Genomic DNA, 20566 nt, shown 5'->3' with positions numbered 1-20566 from the left:
GAATCACTGTATCAGTGTTTCCACAAAAACTGTGGGGGACATGTGAGTATCTTTGTAATTATTTCACAAGTTTTGACGCGTTTCTTCTTAATTTGTATTCATCACTCGAAGTCTCGAAGTTTCCTTCATCGTGGTTTATTCTTCCAAGTCAATAAAGAATCACATTTCTCAAATACAGCATAATCCTCTTGTTCAGCGATATCTTCTCAACAACTTATTTGAAGAGATACTTGTTAGCCAATTTATGCTATATGAAAAACAATTATGAAACGGTCAAAAGCTTTGAGTTCTTCCGTTCGTCTAAACTTACTGCATATGCGTCAATATCTTTTCACACAACTACCAAAATGACGTCGCTGAACATGCGCAGTAAGAGCAAATATAAACCAAGTAAATATATTCAACAGTAAATAACTTATTAACAAAAAACAAATACTGTACCAAAGTTACATAATAAAAATGTGAAAATATAAATTCTGGAATATGAAATATGGCTCTTACAAAAACATTAATCTGCACAAAATATGATTTGACTGATTTGAGATTTATAGCCATTTGCACAGGTACATTACAGTAAATTGGAATTCTTGTAAGGAAAAGTAGAGCAATAAACTTTCTCAAATAAAAAAAATATTAATTGAACAAATTAAGAAATACTGATAAGAAATGTTTCTTTACTCTTAAAAACAAAGATGCTTTATGCCTTTTTTTTTTTTTTTTTTTTGTCTAAATGGTTCTGTAAAGGACCTTTAACATCTGAAGAGACTTTGTTTCACAAAAGGTTCTTTGTGGAACCAAAAATGGTTCTCCCATGGTATTGCTGCGGAGAACCTTTTAAGCACCCTTATTTTTAAGAGTGTGGAGCATGTGACATAACAAACTAGAGTAATGACTCCTGAAAAATTAGCTTTTTCATCAGTAATAAATTACATTTTCAAATAAATTCAAATAGGAAATTTTAAATTGCCATATTTCACAATATTTCTATTTTGAATGCTTAGAGTATGTCTCTTTCATACATAGATTAAATTTAATAACCATGCAATTTCCATCAGATACTAAAGAGCTGTTATTGTCAGCTCAATGCATGTGATGCAAAGATTAACAATTACAATTGATCCTTTTCACTAATGTCACCTACGCAAAGGTGACCCTCATGTGGACTAAGTAGGAGACAACTGAAGACAGACCTCAGACCGCACACACACTGTGACTTTAAGGGGCCTGTTAACTTTTATGAGGGTTTTAAAATGGTTTTATTGCTTTTCTCAAGTGGGTGGCTTGATTCATAATATGGCCGTGCAAAAGTGTACATTAATTTGGATAGGTACTGCACCACTGGGTGTAAAGGTGCATTGATTAATAATACAAATCAGAAAAAAATGCATGAAGACTAAAGGAAGTGCATTACATTCTTCAAAAGCGCCAGCCATTTTTTTTAATTATCTGCCGAAATCAGCAAAACAAGCTTCCCATACTTGCATTCGATAGATTTTGGTTTAAGAACTTGAAGTTTAGCTTTGTTCAGCCCTTAAACACCAGTGTGTAATCTTGTTTCCATTCAAAGCTTTTATAAGGCCTCAGGGGCAAATACAGATTCTTCAGTCTCTTAGTCTGGTCTCCGTGTTCAATATATTGTGAGTTTGAGACTCATTCCTCAGGAGAACTGCAGAGACATCTGATCGCTCTGACATACACTAAGCAGAGGCTGATGGCAGTATACAGCATGATAAATAAGGAACTAAGTCCAAACACCCACTCACTCTGATAAACAAGATTTCTGCTGAGCTTTTTCTCAGGGTTTTCCCCCTATACCTATCTATCACATCTTTTATGTTTCTGTCAAAACGTTTGAAGTTTTCAGTGTAGTTGACAAAGAGAAAAAGACAGAAAATTGCAATTAAGTTAAAACATGGAGAGTTTATTTTTCAATATATATACATTTCTTCAGTAATAATGGAGAGAAACTGCTGTTTAAGAACATAGTGAAAACATTTTTCATGCCCTTCAGGTGATACATGACACATTAACTAGTAGTCAGAAGCTCTGAGGTAAACTGACAAAAGTTTCAAAATGACAAACAAACTACATTAAGTGAAGATCAACGTGCACAATACATAACAATCGATGCTTGCAAAATTCAAAAACACTTGCAAAACAGCTTACATCTTCACATTTAAACTTATACCCGACAACACCTAGAACACTATTTAACCACATCCTGAAATAATAACATGAAGTTAGTTCAGTAACTTACTGGATGATGTTAGTGGAAACTGACCTTAAATTAATCATTTAAAATGAGGCATGTGGTTCTCTTTACATACCCAAGTTGAATGGTTCTTGCTCAATAAGCTGTGGTACATAAACTGGGTTTTTAAAATCGATGCAAATGTGAGCAAGATCCTGAAATTATATATTGTTTCTTTTCAGCACAATTGACACCACCATCAACAGCTGCATTCAGGTTAGCAAAGACACAAACACAAACAACAGCCAAATGATATGTCCGATTACAAATCCTAGTGTTATAGAACATGTTAAAGCTGTAGCAGGGACAAACTGTGCCTCACCTCCACAATGTACTCAGCAAAACAATGTTCTTCAATGTGTCTTCCACCAACTAAGAAGAATTCATTTCATACATGGTCATATCTGATAGAGTAGGTGGCTGCAGAAAGTGAAAGTATAAAGTGGTCATCTCAAAATGTTTAAGCACATTTAAAATGATTATTTAATGATGCGATTATTTATTCTCTATTCAGCCTCAATAATACTATGCTTAAGATTTCCAAAATATGTTGAAATTATTTAGAAAAGTTACCCGAGGGAGACGTTTTCCTCCAACCGTGATGCCATTACGTGTTCTCTCCAGGATTTGCCAAACACACTCATAGAAATTGAGAGAAGTGCAGTTGAGGGAGCCATCGATCTGACGTCTATTGAGCCATGATCTATGAAAGTACAGAAGTGTAAAATTAACCCTCAAAACTGCTGCGATGGAGAAATCCTTGAACACTAGCTCTGGAGCAGGATTCTTTTTTTTTTCATATTTGAGGTCAGTATGTTTTTTTTAATGCTCAAAAAGGCTGCATTTATTTGATCAAAAATACAGTAAAAACAGTAATATAGTGAGATAGAGTGAGAAAATGAAATGTGTTCCAAGTGCACTATCAGAAGACCTTAGTCTTTTACTTGATAATTTACCTCAGCTGCCCAATTGAAAACTAGGAATAATCGAATGATGATAAACTGAACGCTACTATTGCGATTGGACACAGCAGATGATTCAGACTTGGCAAGCATCTACACTAACACGCAGATGGTGGGCATCCTGCACCTGCCAGTCTGTTGAGGTTGGAGGACATCCAGCAGGAACTGTTTGACATCAATAGGGGACATCTGGTAGATGTCCTGAGGTGGCATTTCCCCAGCACGAATCTTCGACTCATGTTTCATGGCTTGAACAATCCATCTGATTGAAAAACAGACGTTTAAGGAAACCCATGTAAATAATTGACAGAAATTATCTATATCAAAAGATATGATTAATTAATGACATCAGCATGTTTTATTATTGAGGCCCATGCTGTGGAATGCTTGATGGCGGACTCCAAACGGATCTTCAGCATGCCATTGAACAGCTCTGGGTTGTTGGAGATGATCCAGCCAATGTGAATGACGAGCTCCTGCTGCAGCATGGCCTCTCGCTCGCCATGGGGGCTGCACTTGCTGTATATGATGTCTTTAATGACCCCTGGACACAGGGAGCTAGAGAGTCACCTGGTAAAACAGAACTGTCGTCAGTCTGTATCATGAAGAATCATTTCTCAGACATGTATTTTTAGTTGTTTCTTTTTCTCTGAATGGGTTTTAATGTACTCAAACCAAGATTTTTCCACATTAAAATATCCATTCTGGTCTAATGAGAAAATGTAACCGTTTCATGACATATCAAGATTTGTATGAATTTGTACAAAGCAATTTGGTTAAAGTGTGATTTTTTGGATGGAACATAGCATGATGATACACTAAATCGAACCATCAGAAGGGTGAAGGCAAGTCATATGAAAGTGAACGAATTAGGTCATACAATATTCATACAAAATAGCCACCAATTGGCAAACATGTAAAAAAGTTAGGAATTGCCATGAGAGTATGTTGTATAAAGCACAATATTCCACAACATATCATAATGTGAATGAATCTAAGTAAATGCTGCTACATATCCAACTTTGTTTCATTAAAATTGTATTGGTTTTGTTGTTATTGTTTTCAGTCAGATTTGCTTATTATCTACATTTCAACGCAAAGAAATGCCACTGTATGGGACATCAAGTGGCATTTACAGTATATAGGAAAAATAACAGAATTAAGGGTTTGTTGGCCTTTAAAAGAAAAAATGTTTTAAAAGCTATTTGGGTACTTTGTGATTGTGAAATGTTAGTGGAAAAAAGTCACCACGAGACCAGGTGTTACCAGAAAAAAATGTGACGGCCCAGAAAAGCGACATTACATCTAGTGTGGTTTGTTATCAGATGCCTATTGGGGCCAGGTTTACTAAACAGGGAAAATTAGCGGAAGAGCGCAATTTCAAAACAGTGCAAATTGGTGTGGAAATTTCTGCAAGTGATTTACAGACAACGCGCAAACTAAAAGACATAGACGCAAATTAGCATAGTTGCAAATGCAAGCAAAGCTGATGATCATCAGGTGTGGGTGACCTACTTGCAACACAGGCGCAAAATAGTTTAAGACATGCTTTTTAAGGGGGTTAAATAATTGCGCAAATACCATTTAAATAGTTTAAGATGTGCTTTTTATGGGCGTTAAATAATTGCGCAAATACTATTAATTTGATGAGCGCAAACGCTAGTAAATATCGTCACATGATTCATTTTAATACTCTCCTCCCATAATAATGTTCGGCACAAAAATAACAGTGTCAAAATTTTCAGCGCTAATTCTTCATTGCGTGTTTTTAGTAAATCCTGACAGTAGTATTTTAATGGCAAAAGATGGTTTGCGCTAGTGCAAGCAGTTAATAAATCTGTCCCTTGGTCTTTTGTTATGTTATATTTATGCAATGAAATGCATATATTTTTTAAAAGTGTGGATTAGGTATGTGGTGGCTTGCTTTGCATGATCTGCTGTTATATATCCTTATAGTTCCCAGCAGACATCAATATTGCTCTGCTATGGGAATTTACCCAAATACACATTGAGTAGTGAGCACACAGGTAAGGGCTAAGCTTCTTTAAATTAAATAAGGCTAAGACTCCATAATTCTACATGCAGGTCAGCTAAGACTGCTCTCGTATGCAAAGAATGACCCATTTTCAAACCCAAACGTACCCATTTATCTTACCCACAACATAAGGCCCCTAGGATGCAATTTATATGCAGATTCACTGCTAGTGCGCAACTCTGATGAATCATTTCACAACCACCAGGGGCTAAAGAGGCCTATGTTGGAAATCTATGGCAGTTCATTATACAAACACTCCACACCACACGTAATGTTTGTCTCAACACAAAGCAAATAAAAGGTAAATGTACAATGATGTTAAATGTGATACACGAACCAATGGGTTGGCTGCAGGAGTTCTGGGTAAAAGAGATTTTGCTGCAGAAAGAGTGGTTAAGCATCAAATGAAAGGGCAACAGGTTAACTTTGGCAGTGGTGACTGATGCAATTAGACACTTTCATGTTGCATAATAGGAAGAGGAGTCCATCATGACTGAATCATACAATTGATGTGAATTTAAGGCAAATTTTATCCTATTAGAGTCAGTAAACATTAAAAAGTTGGTGGGAAATCCCAGATTTAAATTTATATTTTTGACTTCCGATGTTGTTGATAATTATTTAGGCCCCGTTCCTGTTTTCCAGTTACCTGCTTACCATGCACTAAAACGCTAGTAATGCTCGGTGCAAGGCTGTCCACTAGTTTAATTAAGAGACTGGCAGCAAAGAGCACAATGGACCTGGTGAACACAACACAGTACAACAGAGATATCCTCACTTTTTCAGTGGAGCCAAACATAAATGGGGCTGCACTATAGCGTATTACAAAATATAGTTTATTCCTAAAATATTCACTACTGTTCATAAATTTGGGGTCAGTAAGATTATTTTAACTAAACTGATTTTTTTTTTTTTTTTTAAGTATTTGAAAATATTATGCAGCAATGATTTGCAACACAATGATTTTTTTCTTGAGCATTAAATCGGCATATTAGAATGATTGCTGAAGGATCATGTGAAACTGAAGACTTTAGTAATGCCTGCAAAAATGCAGCTTTGTGATCACAAGAATAAATTACATTTTAAAATATATCATAAGTGCTATTACTATATTTTTGGATCAAATAAATGCAGACTTGGTGAGAATAAAAGACCTCAAGAACATTAAATCATCTTAATGACCCTAAAGTTTTGAACTGAACTGTAAGACTTGCTGCCTCATAAGCAATGGAAAAATGATGTAGCTGGAGGTCAAAAGTAAATCATTTCACATATACTGTATCACCAAAAAGGCTTGTTAAAAGAACTCTGTGAACCTCGCCAAACTTCTTTCAACTTTTTTTTTTTTTCAATCGAATTGTAATGCAGCATGATGCTCATTTGAATAAATGAGATGTTGTTATATATTCCAAGATTTTGACCCCCGTAGCATTTAAATCCTCATTAATATTTCAAGCTGGGTTCTCTGGGATGAAAACGATCAAAAGTGACAAAGTGGCACTGGGCATTCAGACCCTGCTGTTTATACACTTTATAATACAGTGTTATACTTGCTACACTTTTGTAATTTAAATGACCATTCATTTATTTGGCAAGCGCTTTCATCCAAAGTCATCTAACAGTGTGTTCAGGGTATACGTTTTATAAGTAGGTGTTTTCCCTGGAAATTGAATCCGTGACTTTAACGTAATTTGAGCAACAAATTTAAATGTTCACCAATTTCACGTTTAGCTGATGGATTCCTTTGGGGAATTAATATCAATAGGTGTTATGGACAGGTTATACTGTCACAGACATAATGGGATTCAGCTCACAAACAAACTGCAAATGAGACACGGCTGCAGTGATAGCCCCAGCTATGAGACATCAATTTGTGTTGAGAAAGATACAAAATAGCTTGCCTCCCAAAAAAAAAAAAAAAAAAAAATTATATATATATATATATATATATATATATATATATATATATATATATATATATATATATATATATATATATATACCATATGCGCAAAATAAAAATTATAAAAGGAAAAGACAAACAAGTAATGAGCTGCATGGTTTCTTGGTGCATGATCACAAAAGCTTGAGAGAGTGGTCAACAGTTACACCACACATGCAGAGGTTGTGAGCCCCAATGGCCAATTACAACATAGTGGTTATATGGGGAGCTAAAGAACCGGCACATTCTGTATAACATCCACAGCAATACACACCGCCAGCCTACACGAGGTTTGCGAGTTTAAAAAAATATATAGGTGCATAGTGTGTTCAGTTGCATATAACATTAGACACATACAAAGAAGAGGTATAAATACAAATAACCATACATATATCAAGAGTATCTCATTTTCTACCCCAGAAATGAGGAAATAAGTGCAACTTTAAATGCTTCTGGAGAGTGTGTTGAAAAGAGGAACTCTTACCAAAGTTTCCTGCTGTCAGCTCTTCTGTAGATTCTCTCCAAGTCAGCTTAAAGATTCTCTGAACACAAAGCAGGGTGGCACGTTAACCATAAAAACACATTTTCAGACAACATCCCTGGAGCATTTAGGCCCAAAGACGTGGAAGCTCCAGATTGTGACATAAAATCACATATAAGCATATATTTAATCGCTCAACGCTTGTTCAATAGGTCCGTTTAAGAGTGTGAACCGTCTTGTGCTACGAGATAAACTGTAACTACGGGAATTAAGACCGTGACAAGGGTGTGAGCTAGCATTGCCAACCCCTGCTTAGCCATGAAGGCACTAAATGGATTACAGCTGTGGACATTTCATTCAGATGAGCTTTAAAAGCAGCCATGCGGCAAGACGTGTCCTGTGGCTCTTTAAAAAGCTCATCATTTAAATACTGCTGAAATACCTTAGCCTTCCACATTTAATCATTAAAATGCAAGGAAGAATACAGAGAATACAGGCCAGCTGGGCTTGACTGGCCAGACGGTCACAGTCCTGATAACAGAATATGATTTATATAAGAGCACCTATATGAAAGTCATAATCACACATGGACAGGATAGTGTGGCTCACATTGAATTTCTGTAGAATCTCAAATGTGAATTTATGGAGCTATTCCTCAATGTTGATCTTGGGTTGCTGCTCCAAGTCCGAGGTGTTCGGCGTGCTGGTTTGACATTTCACTTTTGAGTGCTTGGGCAATTCCAGTTCCAAAGCTCTTAAACTCTGGGATCCTACAAAAGGAACATAAAGGAAGTATTGAGGCAATAGAAAATGGAAGATGAACCTGAGGCATGCATTACAAACCATAAGGGTAATTTCTTTTTTTAATTGCTTCAATAAGTGAATCATATTGAACATAAAGGTGGAGAGGAAAATAAATGATGTAAATGGAGGTTCATTCTTACTCCGCTTTATTGACATGCAGGAAATCCAGTTGTTCCACCACAGCGCCTGATATCAGGGTCTACAAAGTTTCCACAAAGAATGATACAATCTTACACAGGCGTTGAATTGATACATTTAATATGTCCTAAATAACTGTCAATCAACATGCTAAGCTACTACAGTGTCGTAAAATTGTATTGTTTCCCTGTTGTGATATTCTTTATTATGCTCTCTATGGCTATATAAATTAAATATTTCACGAAGGAAACTAAGTGGAAACAGTGCATATGTATTACGATTTAAAAAAATAGATAACGCATTCTCATATCAGTCCTGTAAAAAAGCTATTTGATATGAGCCTGCTTATCTCTGTCAAAGTGTCAAAGTCTTTTGGCAGAATCTCTGTCAAGGTGCTGTCTCTAGGACTGTCCAAAACCTTTATTTTATTTCTTTCAAGCCATTCAGATATAATCTTAATCACTGTTTTGCTGCATCTCCCAATTGCACTTAAAGTAGCATGAAATGTTAGTCCCACTATCTATTTTCTGTCACTTTAATCAAATGCTATTGAAATTACTGTGAAATACTGTGCAACTCATCTTGTAAACTGCGTCATAACTATTTCCCGGGGAAATGACACTTCTCTCTCGTGTTGTATGCCATAATTCTCCAATAATTTCATCTGAAATCTGGTCTGAATGCAAGCTCACCTTCAGAACAGCCTCCATCCAATCAACAACAAACAACAAACGGAAAAAAGACTCCACCTTTCACAATTTTCTTTTTGATACTCCATTTCACTCAGGTGTACATCACAACATGATGTAGCAGATTGAAAAAAAAATGTGTGACTTTAAGCTTCAGCTTGCACACAGATGGTTAGACATTCCCCTGTTTAATAACATCTCTCATACAATCATACTGCCACCACTATATTTTATTGTACAGGCACAGTCTGTGATGCTTTAGCTGCTTTCTGATATCTTTTGTAACTTCTGTATGAGGTGCTGTGCCCTTGAAATTTTGACAGGTTGACCAACTCTCTGAACATTTATTGATACCTCAGAGTCTCATGGCTCACACTGAGTCAATGAACCTTAAAAATGACTTTGTAACTCTTTTCAAACTTATATAGCTCAATATTTCCACTGTCTACCTGTAGACATTTTGAGGTGACTTCACTATAACTGAATGGCTCAATATATTGTACACTACCTTTCAAAAATTTGGACTCATAACAATTTTTTGTGATAGAAATTCATTCTTTTTTTTTTTTTTTAGCAAGCATGCATTAAATTGATCAAAAATGACAGTAAATACATTTATAATGTCCTATCTTTCAAATTAATGCTTTTGAACTTTGTAATAATAAAAAAATATATGTTTCTTCAGCACCAAAACAGCATATCAAAATTATCAGGTTAGACTGAAGACTGGAGTAATGGCTGCTGAAAATTAAGCGGTCGAAACAGGAATACATTACATTTTAAAATGTAAAGATTTCTTAAAAGATTTATTTTGAAACCAAAAAAAAAAAATAGATATACGGACCAAAAAATCTGCTTGTGCTCTCTAAATGCAATTGCCAACTAAGATTTGATTGTCTTTGTTTCAAGGCTAAACAGGCAATATGCCTTAGGCAATGCCATTATTAATAATAATTATTTTCAAACCATGCTTTGTGATTTCTCACATTTCCACAATTTTAACAAAAGGAAACTATTCAGGGAACTACATTTTTAAATAAGGCTTTCTTTAATTTTTATTAATACTTTCGTATTTTTTTTTTTTTTTACATGGGAAAAGCTAGTAGTCCAAAATACTTTAATATACAATAAAATAATTTATTGTAAAGAACAGCACACCTGAAGTCTGTCCATGTGAACTTTGACTCCTCCGATGTTTCCCTTCTTAAAAGACACCAGCATGTCCAGGATGAGGATGAAGCAACTTTCCCTAGGAGGCAAGAGATGACATTACTGATCCTCTCATAAACAAAACCAGAATCTGGCTGATCCTGGACAGACTCTTACTTAATGTTGTCCTCACTGATAAGGGCAAAGAAGAGAGGTCGGCCTGGCATCTTCCAGCACTGCTTAATAAACTGCAAGGCATTCTGCAAAACACGAGTGAATACAGACGAGTTAATACAGTGCAGATAGCAGAAGAAACACTCTGTAATGCTGAGGGGTGATACTGATGATTTATGGGGACCATTTCTGTCCACTGCCTATTTTCTGCCCAAAATTTGATTCATTCTTTATATAGAAATATAGACATGGTATGGAACTGAAAGTGAGACCTTCTTACATTGTCTGAGGAACCAGTGAGGTGTGATACCGCCCAACTAACCTTAACATCATCTATCAAAAGCATGACATCCTGCGACAAATAGAAGTCGCTCAGATCAAAGACAATTGGATAGCAGCCCACAGTCTTTACAAGGATTCGAAAAATCTGAGGGGGAGAGAAATGACTCATTGCATTACCTGCAACTATATGGATGACTAGTAGATCTAGACAAATACTTTACCTCAGACAGACATATGAACATCCCTGTTACTCTCTATGTATTTCTGGGAGAAGCTGCATACTGCCCACCACTGTCATACAGTACTTAATATAATCAATTCTCTATCAAATACAGAGGATAATTACACTCTGGAGTTCCTATTTTTAGCCGCCCTAAATGTCACTGTGCTTAAAAAACAACAATGCTGGCAGTGTGGATCAGCAGGTTTTGACTTTTAATTAATCATCTTTAATCCATATTTGTGTCTAGTTAAAGGGGTAGTTCACCTAAAAAAAAAAAAAAATGTTTTTAAACCAACATTTTGAAAAATCATTATGAAAAGTCATAGTTGACCATGGCTGTAAAGCTCCAAAAATTACAAAACAACCATAAAAGTACTTTTCCAAGTCTTTGAAAGCCATATAATGAGATACTGATACAGATTTAATGTACAGATATATGTACAGATTTTTTTTCATTAATCTACTGTTACCAAGATGTTAACTCAAGAACTGCTGTAACTAGATCATCTGTAAACAAAACAGTTCAACTGTTTGAAAAGCAAACCAACCCTTTACGAAAAATAACCATGGTTTTACTGTAGTAAAAGTGTAGCAAACAACCTGATTGCCTTTTGTATATCCACAGTTTGACTATAAATGTCATGGTTAAACTATGGTTAGTGTAGCAAAAGCATGATTATTTTGTGATTATCATGGCCTTTTCTTCAGGCCACGGAAGCAAAGTTGTGGGTTTGCATTTAGTTACGGACTTCATTCCACAGTGCGTTCTATCCTTGTTCTTATTTATTTGATTAGATAATTTATTTAATTTTTTTTTAATTAAGATACAGATTTTACAAAATGAAATTCATTCAAAAAGGGCCATTCCACAAAACAAAAAACATAGGAAATTGAAAAAAAAAATTTGCCTGACCCACTCCATTTCTCCCGGCATATTGTCGCCCAATTCAGTATCATGCCATGTTTACAAATTACATCATTTTCTTTCAGATTTAACAAAATAAATTTTCTTAAATGGCTAAAACAGTAATATATGGTATAACTACAGTAACCACAGTTATTTTGGTTTTATTCATAGTAAAAGCATGATTAATTTTTGTAAGGGATCACAAAAAGGATTTTTTTTTTTGTTGGACTACTATTTATTATAACAACCATAGTTTTACTCTGAGCCTCTTTTTATCTGAAACCCCTTTTAGCTGAAATAAATGAGACAATGTTTGTCAGGAGAGCACACAGAACATTGTTTAATTTGCAAGTGCCAATGCAGCCAACAGGCCTCTCTGGTCTCCCGCTCAGACCGAGCTTCTTATTGATAGCAATAAAGAAAAAAATAGTGTCACACTCATTAACAACAACAATGCCAATCCATTATGTGCGCAAAGGCATTATCTGAGCCGTTATAGTACAGGAACCATATGGCTTAATTAATACCATGTGTTTTGTTCAGTAGTTGATTCTGAAAGACTTAACTATTAAGTTATTAATTTCCCTGGAGAAAAGGTCAACGAAACAGTAATGACAGGATGTGTGTAGGCTTTTATATGACTGCAACTGATTAAAGACTCAAGGTTTTGTTGGGTGGCGTGATAGTTATGGAACGAGTGAGATATTAACAGATAAAACTGTCTCAAATGGGGATTTCCCGTTACTGTGAATATTAATATCCCCTCATACCTGTGCCACAGATGAATCAGCATGAGCCAGACAAGACAGTTTACCTTGCTGTTTTAAGTTGGTTCAATACCGCTGTGATTTTTTTTTTTTTACAAGGTATTAGTGCCATTAATTAAGACAAAAGAGATGTGAGCAATTAAGCCATTATTTGAGCATAACAATTTCACAGCACCTCCTGACCTCAAGGAAGCTGCTCACGTTCTAAGAATGAATAATTATTAATTTATCATTCAGCTGATACTTTCATCTACCACAACTTGCTGTAGACTCTCTAGTCCCTTGGATCAACTTGGTGTTAAGTGTCTTACTCAAAAGTACAAGTGATAGTTCAAAGTTATTTTAGACTTCAAGCCCAGATTCTGAATCATTACACTTTGCTGTGTATTTTTTGTAGGAATTGTACAATTGTAGGAATAAGCGGATTCAAACATTTTCTAAAGAAACTGTAAAACTGTGCTTAGTTTAATGTTTTTGACCTTTCATATTGTAACCAAGGCTGGATTTATTTGATCAAAAATACAGAGAAAACAATAATATTGTAAAATATGATTACAGGGGTGATATGTTCATTTTTAGGTGAACGAATCCTTTAATGTGTTCTTGCTGAATAAAAGCATCAATTTCTGTCTTGGTGCTTAAAAAAAAGTATTTGATTTACCCTAAACTTTTGAACAGTAGTGTAATTGTCCACACTAGCTGAGACTTTGTAGATACTTTAATTCACTTTTTTAGACACTTTTATTCCTGATACAGTAACAGTTACAAGGAAGTTAATAAACAGAGGTAAAGTCAGTGACAAGTACATTTAAAATCAAACACATAAACCATTGTCACTGACCGTGACTCTTGACAATCACATGACACACAACTACAGCAAATACAATAGCAGAGCAAAACACTGAGCAGTAAAGCAATAATTTGCAAGCTTTGTTTATGCCACGTTGCATGATGGGAATAGAAGTATTGCCTCCTTACCACCTTATTTCACCAACGTCCACCCACTTGGAGATTTATAGCCTCTTATAGCCTAAGGTTCACCTTTCAATCTAAATTAATGATATTTTGGGCCATTTAATTGTCTTCCAAGTGGAAATAACAAATGTGATTGCTTAGAAAAGTAATAGTACACGTATTCTAAAACGTAGCAAAATAAAAGGCTAAGCTCAAAGCCTTCACCTTGGTTATGTGAAATAATAAAGCTTTGTGATGCCCGCCTCAGTAATAATACTCCATTGCAGGGAGTGTGCTGACATTTTTACGACATTAGATGGAGCTCTTTTTCTCTCTGACCTCCTGTAGTTTGACATTCTCAGAATAACACTCCGGTACAAAAGTGTACTTCACAATACGACAAAAAGAAGGGAAAAAAATGACAGAACAAGCAGAGTAAGCCCCTGCTGAGGAGAATCCAGCTCATATCCAACTGAAACAGGAAAATAGCTGCTAATTTACGAACATTTTTCGAGAGAGCTTCATGCTACAGAACACTTGTACTCTCAGAGCAGATCTCTGTACCTTGTAAAATTTGTGCGCAGAATAGCAATGAGGGGAAGACACAAGTGAATCGAGAGTTCCCTCCCTCTAATCAGGAGCTCAACATGCCTGACACGAAACCTGCAGCTGTCACACATGTTAAGCCTGTAGCACATCAAGAGTGGCAGTGAAGCCAGTGCGCTGATGCTGAAATGAACCTCTTTAATACGCAGGATTCTGCAATAATACGTTCACGCTCAGACTTGATGCTCGGATAAGAAACAGCATGTGAACCTATGAACCGCTCGCATTTCTGTGCTTCTGTTTAACACGATTATTCAAAAATATCAGGTTTTGGATTTGTAAAGGATAGAGCTACATTAGGAATGCACCACTGATCAAGTATATAATTGAAATGCAATCACACCCACGATTGAGTAATCATGGAAAATGTAGATGAGAAGATTCCATTTAGATATATTACCATTGTGTAAACATTTTCTGTTTACAACACACTGAGCACTGTAACCATACACAGAATTTGTTTCAATTAGAAAAGACAAACAGTCCTAATGAGCAAGCAGTCTGATCCATGGATGCATTTTCAATCTTTTTGTTGTGGCACACGATAATGAGTGCCGAAGAAACATCACCTGACACAACAACAAGCTTGTGTAGAACCAAAGCGAAAGGCATTGACAGTAACTTGGAAAGATTTCAGATTTTGCACGCTGCACTGCTCTCCACATAGAATGAGTAACAGCCAATATATATTGCAAGAAAGGAATTATTATAAACATTATAATCAACTCAAGGTGTAGAGAGTGTAAATAAGAGCGTAGACAGCTTTGATAGTTATCCAAACCTGCATGGCCTGCACAGCAAAAAGATTCACCAATTTTTGCAGTGTTCGAACATTTCTGTGTAGAATTTATTCAGAATCTGGACACGTTTTGTTTGGAGACCTGAGGACCAATGTTAAGCTGAACACTGACTTTGGCTTGATTCATTGACTAACAGAAAAGATTGATTTAAATATAAAATTGATTGAATAAAGGACACATTAAAAGGGGTCATGTGCTATTGCTAAAAAGAACATTATTTGATGTATTTGATGTAATGAAATGTGTTTATGCGGTTTAAGAAAAAAAAAAATAATAATTTTTTTTTCCACATACTGTACGTTATTGTTTCTCCTCTATGCCCCGCCTTCTGAAACACGTTGCTTTTTACAAGGCTCATCGGTCTGAAAAGTGAGGTGTGCTCTGATTGGCCAGCTATCCAGTGCATTGTGATTGGCCAAATACCTCAAGCATGTGCTGGAAATGTTACACCCCTTAACATATTGTGATGCACTGTCCGGCCGGAGCGACGATACATAAACATAGAACCCATTGTAAACGTGATATAAACATGATATCTAGTCGTGTCCGCTTTCCGAAGGTCAAACAAAGTAGTTTTCGCTTTCTTAATGAAACAGCATCACACACTGCAGCCTTGAGGGGTGAAGACCGGAGGCCTAGAGTGAGCAGAGGCTGGCTTGAGTGAGCAGAGGTGGGCCGGCTCAAAAACAGCAGATTCTACGAAGGAGCGCCGTTGGGATTGCGGCAACCACATGTGACAACTCCGGACTGGACTCCGCTTCATCCACGGTGAAAGCCCATCTAGCGATCCACAGAGTAAATTTATATATTTCCTGAGTGACCAGCACAGATCAGCTCCAGGCATGACAAAGTGGATATCGTCCTCTTTTGGAAGGCCAAACAAAGTAGTTTAGCTTTAACAGTAAAACACACTGGTCTATACGACATGGCGGAGGCGACAACAACAATACAACAATGAGAATTAAAGGTACTCTTTCTTTCTTTGCATGAACATCTGGGCGGTGTTATGCAAATCTTCCCACATACTGACGTCAAGATTTGGGGGAGTGTTAGAACAAGCTGTTTTAGGGGGGTGTGGATGTGAATTATTTTATAAAGAATATCTCTTTGGATTTGAGACTTTAATCTTTGCAACATTACAGATGTTCTTTATGCACCAAGAGCTTTTAACTCTCCAAAGAGAAAGGACTTTTTTTATTGCATCGTATGACCCCTGTAAACTGATCAAACATGACATTCACATTCAAATCTTATTTGAGCACCAAATCAGCCTATTAGAAAGATTTCTGAAGGACCATGTAACTGAAAGCTGGAGTCATGTCTGCTGACTTTTAAGTGGTACTGTAAATTAATACAAATTTAAATTTTTAATATTTAATAATTTTATGAAATAATATTATAATAAAATAACTACCAATCAATCTAGTGCTATTGTTCCTTTCTAAAAGAATCATTCAAGAAATTCAAATGTGAATCATTAGTCAAATGTGACATTGTGTCATTTACCATGAAGCGTGACAGTGATGAAAAGGCTGATCTACAGTAAGCAGGTCTATCAATAGAGCTCCAGCTGTCTCTGATAGGTCAGCCACTGAATAAGCATCCTTACAGAGGAATACTCAGCAAATCATCACTCATTGGCACATCGGAGCATGCACACACACAACTGACTGTAGAAAAGAAGGGAGTCAAGAGAAGCAGGTACTAATGGGTTTAAACCAAACAGCAGTGAATTACATGTTCCAGCGACAAAACCTTACCACCCACTCACACACTCACAGATAATAGAACAAACACATACACATGATTACAAACAGAATGGGCAGGAAAAATATTTAGCAAAAGATTTCTGACCCATGAAAAATATTCAAATAATCTGATTTATGACGACAAGTTTAGACCAGGTTGTTCAGTAAATGAACACTACAGTACATCCTATTGATTTATTGTCACAATTAATTAATATTTTGGTCGTATATTCACTAAAGACATGTATATATCTGAGAAAACATTAAAGTCTATTTTCAGAGTCTTTTGTCAAACTGATTTAATCAATAGTGCACTAGTGAGGTTCAATCCATTGTGTAAATCTTTAAGAGCATGCAAAAATAATTCACCGGCTGACATGACTGATGTGCCAGTCGGCCCAAATTGACCAGTGGTCTAATGGAGCGACTGTCACTGAAATTGATCAGTCTGGAAGATTTGTCTGTTGGTCAGTTTGATTGACTGAACAGTCATACCTTAACCAGCCCTTTCTGGGGCCAGATCTGAATGGGCTCCACCTGCTGTGGGGTCTGAGTTTAGATGCCATGGTGTTGAGGAAGACCTGCAATCTGAAAGACACAAGCAAGACAGAGACTATTACACTCTATTAAAGGTGTATGTGATTTCTGCACCATTAGTGGAATCAAAAAGGAACTGCAAAAATGACAACAAATTAAATCCAACAGAAGATATATGCTATTATTATTTTTCTGGCTTGTTTTCTTGAGATCATAACCTGTGTTCCTCTATGTGTTTGGAAACAATCATTCTATTGTAATTCCATTTGGTGCAATTGTTGTGCCACATTCTATCACCTTGTATCAAAATGTCCTTTTTAAAACAAAGCACATTATAGCGATTCTAGTTGAGGAAAAAAATATATCTTATTACTACATTGTATTGCTTAGGAATGACTGAATATTTTATGGTCCTTCGCCTTCCACAGACTCTATAAATTAGACCACTGAACTTGATCGTGATTGCTATCAGGATGTGAAAAGACTTTCAATTGGCTTAAAAAAAATGTGTTTGAAACAAATGACATACCCTGCTTTTAATGTGGCACTATGTCTAACATCCCTTGTTCCTAAAAACCTTGTTCTAAATATTAATGATGTTAAATGATAGCAAATTTTGACCAATGTACTCAAACTCTAGATAATTTGTTGCTCTTTTTTAAATGTCAAACAGATAACGTTATCTTGGAAGGTTTTTTTTTTTTTTATAGGTCACCACTATAAAAGTTTACCCAACTATAATGACTTTTGTAATTCTCAGAACCCTGGAAATGTGAAACGGATCCATTTGGCAATTTCATCTTTGGTTATATAATATTATCTGTGACATATTTTTAAATACTTTAAATGTCATATTTACATATGCAACATTCATCCAAATGCTGTTATGTAGGATTTCTAATCAATCACTGAAGTCAAGAATCCATTATGGTCCAAGGGCAACACAATCTTGAATGAAACCGTGATTAAATAAATGAATGTTCTACAGGCACTTCTGATGCTGTGGGTTTCAATGCAAATGTACATTTATAAGCCGTCGGAACCTCTGCTTTCAATATAATATTTAAACAACACTATTGAAGATATGCAGGAAAGGTGAGGTGTTAAGTGGAACTAGCTGCTTTAAATGAAGGTACTGATGGTTGGGTTAGACAAGTAATCCCGATTAAGGTTTGCGGAGTGAATAAGGGGAGAGGTGGGTTAAGTGCTAGGGTGAAACAATGTTAAATGAACTACAGAGCAGGCCTGGCTGGGACCAGCTGGCCACACGACCTCTTTCACCTCCCCCTCTCACCAGAAAAGCTTTAAATGAGAGTGCTGATAGATGAAGGCTACAGAATAGCCCGATAATAGTGTGCATGCATCAATTAGACCAGAGCATGAAGAGAGAGAAAGACATGAGAGATTTATTTACCTTTGACTTTCTGCTATCAGGGTCACATGAATGACCACATCGTTCTCAATGGGACCCTGCATGAAACAAGCACAGAAGATGTATTAGAAAACTTTGGGTCTCAATGGAGAAGACTCAAAGGCAAGGGCACAGAGTGTAAAATCCATTGCCCGTGAGTTTAGGAGTGTGTGACTTCACTAAAAATGGAGAGAGAGAGAGAGAGAGAGACCTTAAAAGTGAAAGAAAAGTCAGAGCAGTTAAGAGTACAACAGATGACTGGGTGGTTGAAGGGAATAGAGGAAAACAAGCTTCATTGAGAGAGAGAGAGAGAGAGAGAGAGAGAGAGAGAGAGAGGGAGAGAGAAGGAGAGACTGTGGATAAAGACGAGGGAGATGATGGTGGATCAGAGCCCTGATTCTTTATGCTAGCTCATTACAGTTGTTTGGGCTGGATGATGTAGTAATTTCGCTGAGATAATGAGCTGCTGATTGCTGAAGGCTTAGGTTGGTTCATATCAATCAGCAGCTAAAGCCCTCTGCCTGCACACAGAGGACAGCCAGCCTCCATTTAAACCTTCCACTGCCACAACTCCTGAACGGCAAGAGCATCTTAGCAGCTAATTTGTCTTGTTTTCTTGAGATCACAACTTGGGGGCTTTGCTATGTTTCAAAACAATCATTACTTCTGCCGTTCTGGTCAGTGCTATGGTCAAAGAAATAATAACCAGGGTTTGCAGGCACTTTTCTTGGAAAAATGAATGGCACATATCCAACATCCTTCGAAGCCTCCAAAAACTGTAATATTAACCAGCTAATATAAATAACACACCTTCAAATGCGCTAGGATGTGTCAAACGTCGAGATAGACAGATCTATTAGTCTAAATGGAAGATGGTAATATATTTGTGGCGTAGGCTGTTTGTCTCAACTGTTGTTGTTTGCTTCCCCTGAAACGGGGGAGATAAGTGCTCGGGGAACAGGGCAAATCACAGCTTTGGGTTAAATGACATATTGGCACAGCCAGTTTGTGGAGGCAGTGCAGTGAGTCATCACAAGGACTGATCAACAGAGACTATACATGCTAATTCTGCCCTGCGTGAGGGCTGCAGAGGAGGATGGTATTTTGTTCAGGTGGATGGGAGCAGGTTCAAGCTGCCCTTGATGGATGGGATGTCAATGTCTGGGTATGTTGTTAATTTGTGACAGGTGCAGAAGTATTCAAAAAGTGAAAAGGTGGCGTGAAACTTCAGTAGTTTGCACTGCGCTATTGAAACAATTTGGAGAGATATTAAATGGCAGGGTTAAAGTCGGTCATCTATGTACCAAAAATAATTGCAAAACAATCAATGGCAAAAGCATCAACATTAACATTTAAGCATTTGCCAGACGCATTTGTCTAAATGCTGGAATACACTGCAGGGGTGAAAGTCAGGACAGAAAATGGGAACACTTTTAAGGCAACATACACATGGAGATGTTGAAAATGGTTCCAGAGAAAAACTGGGCTTCATGCACACTATTCAGGATCACACAATACCAGACTGTCAAGTTGTTAGAATACAACAAACTCACAAGAAACACGCACCTTGTTGCTAGGAGACTCATGACAGATGAAAACAATGTGTGTTCTAAAAGTGGCTCAAAATATCAAACATATCTGAAACCCACCGAATGAATGGAATCATGGTCTGAAGCTTAAAAAAAAATCTGAATATGTTTCGCTAT

General features: G+C 36.6%; 1 pseudogene; it reads right to left on the bottom strand.

Moving 5' to 3' along the window:
• Positions 1-1900: 1900 nt before the first annotated feature.
• LOC127961892 (phosphorylase b kinase regulatory subunit beta-like) lies at positions 1901-17467 on the bottom strand (annotated as a pseudogene).
• Positions 17468-20566: the final 3099 nt, after the last annotated feature.

Source organism: Carassius gibelio, chromosome B7, assembly GCF_023724105.1.
Source record: "Carassius gibelio isolate Cgi1373 ecotype wild population from Czech Republic chromosome B7, carGib1.2-hapl.c, whole genome shotgun sequence".
NCBI lineage: Eukaryota > Metazoa > Chordata > Actinopteri > Cypriniformes > Cyprinidae > Carassius > Carassius gibelio.
Note: the sequence above shows the minus strand (reverse complement) of the source record. Positions and strands in the feature narration are given on the sequence as shown.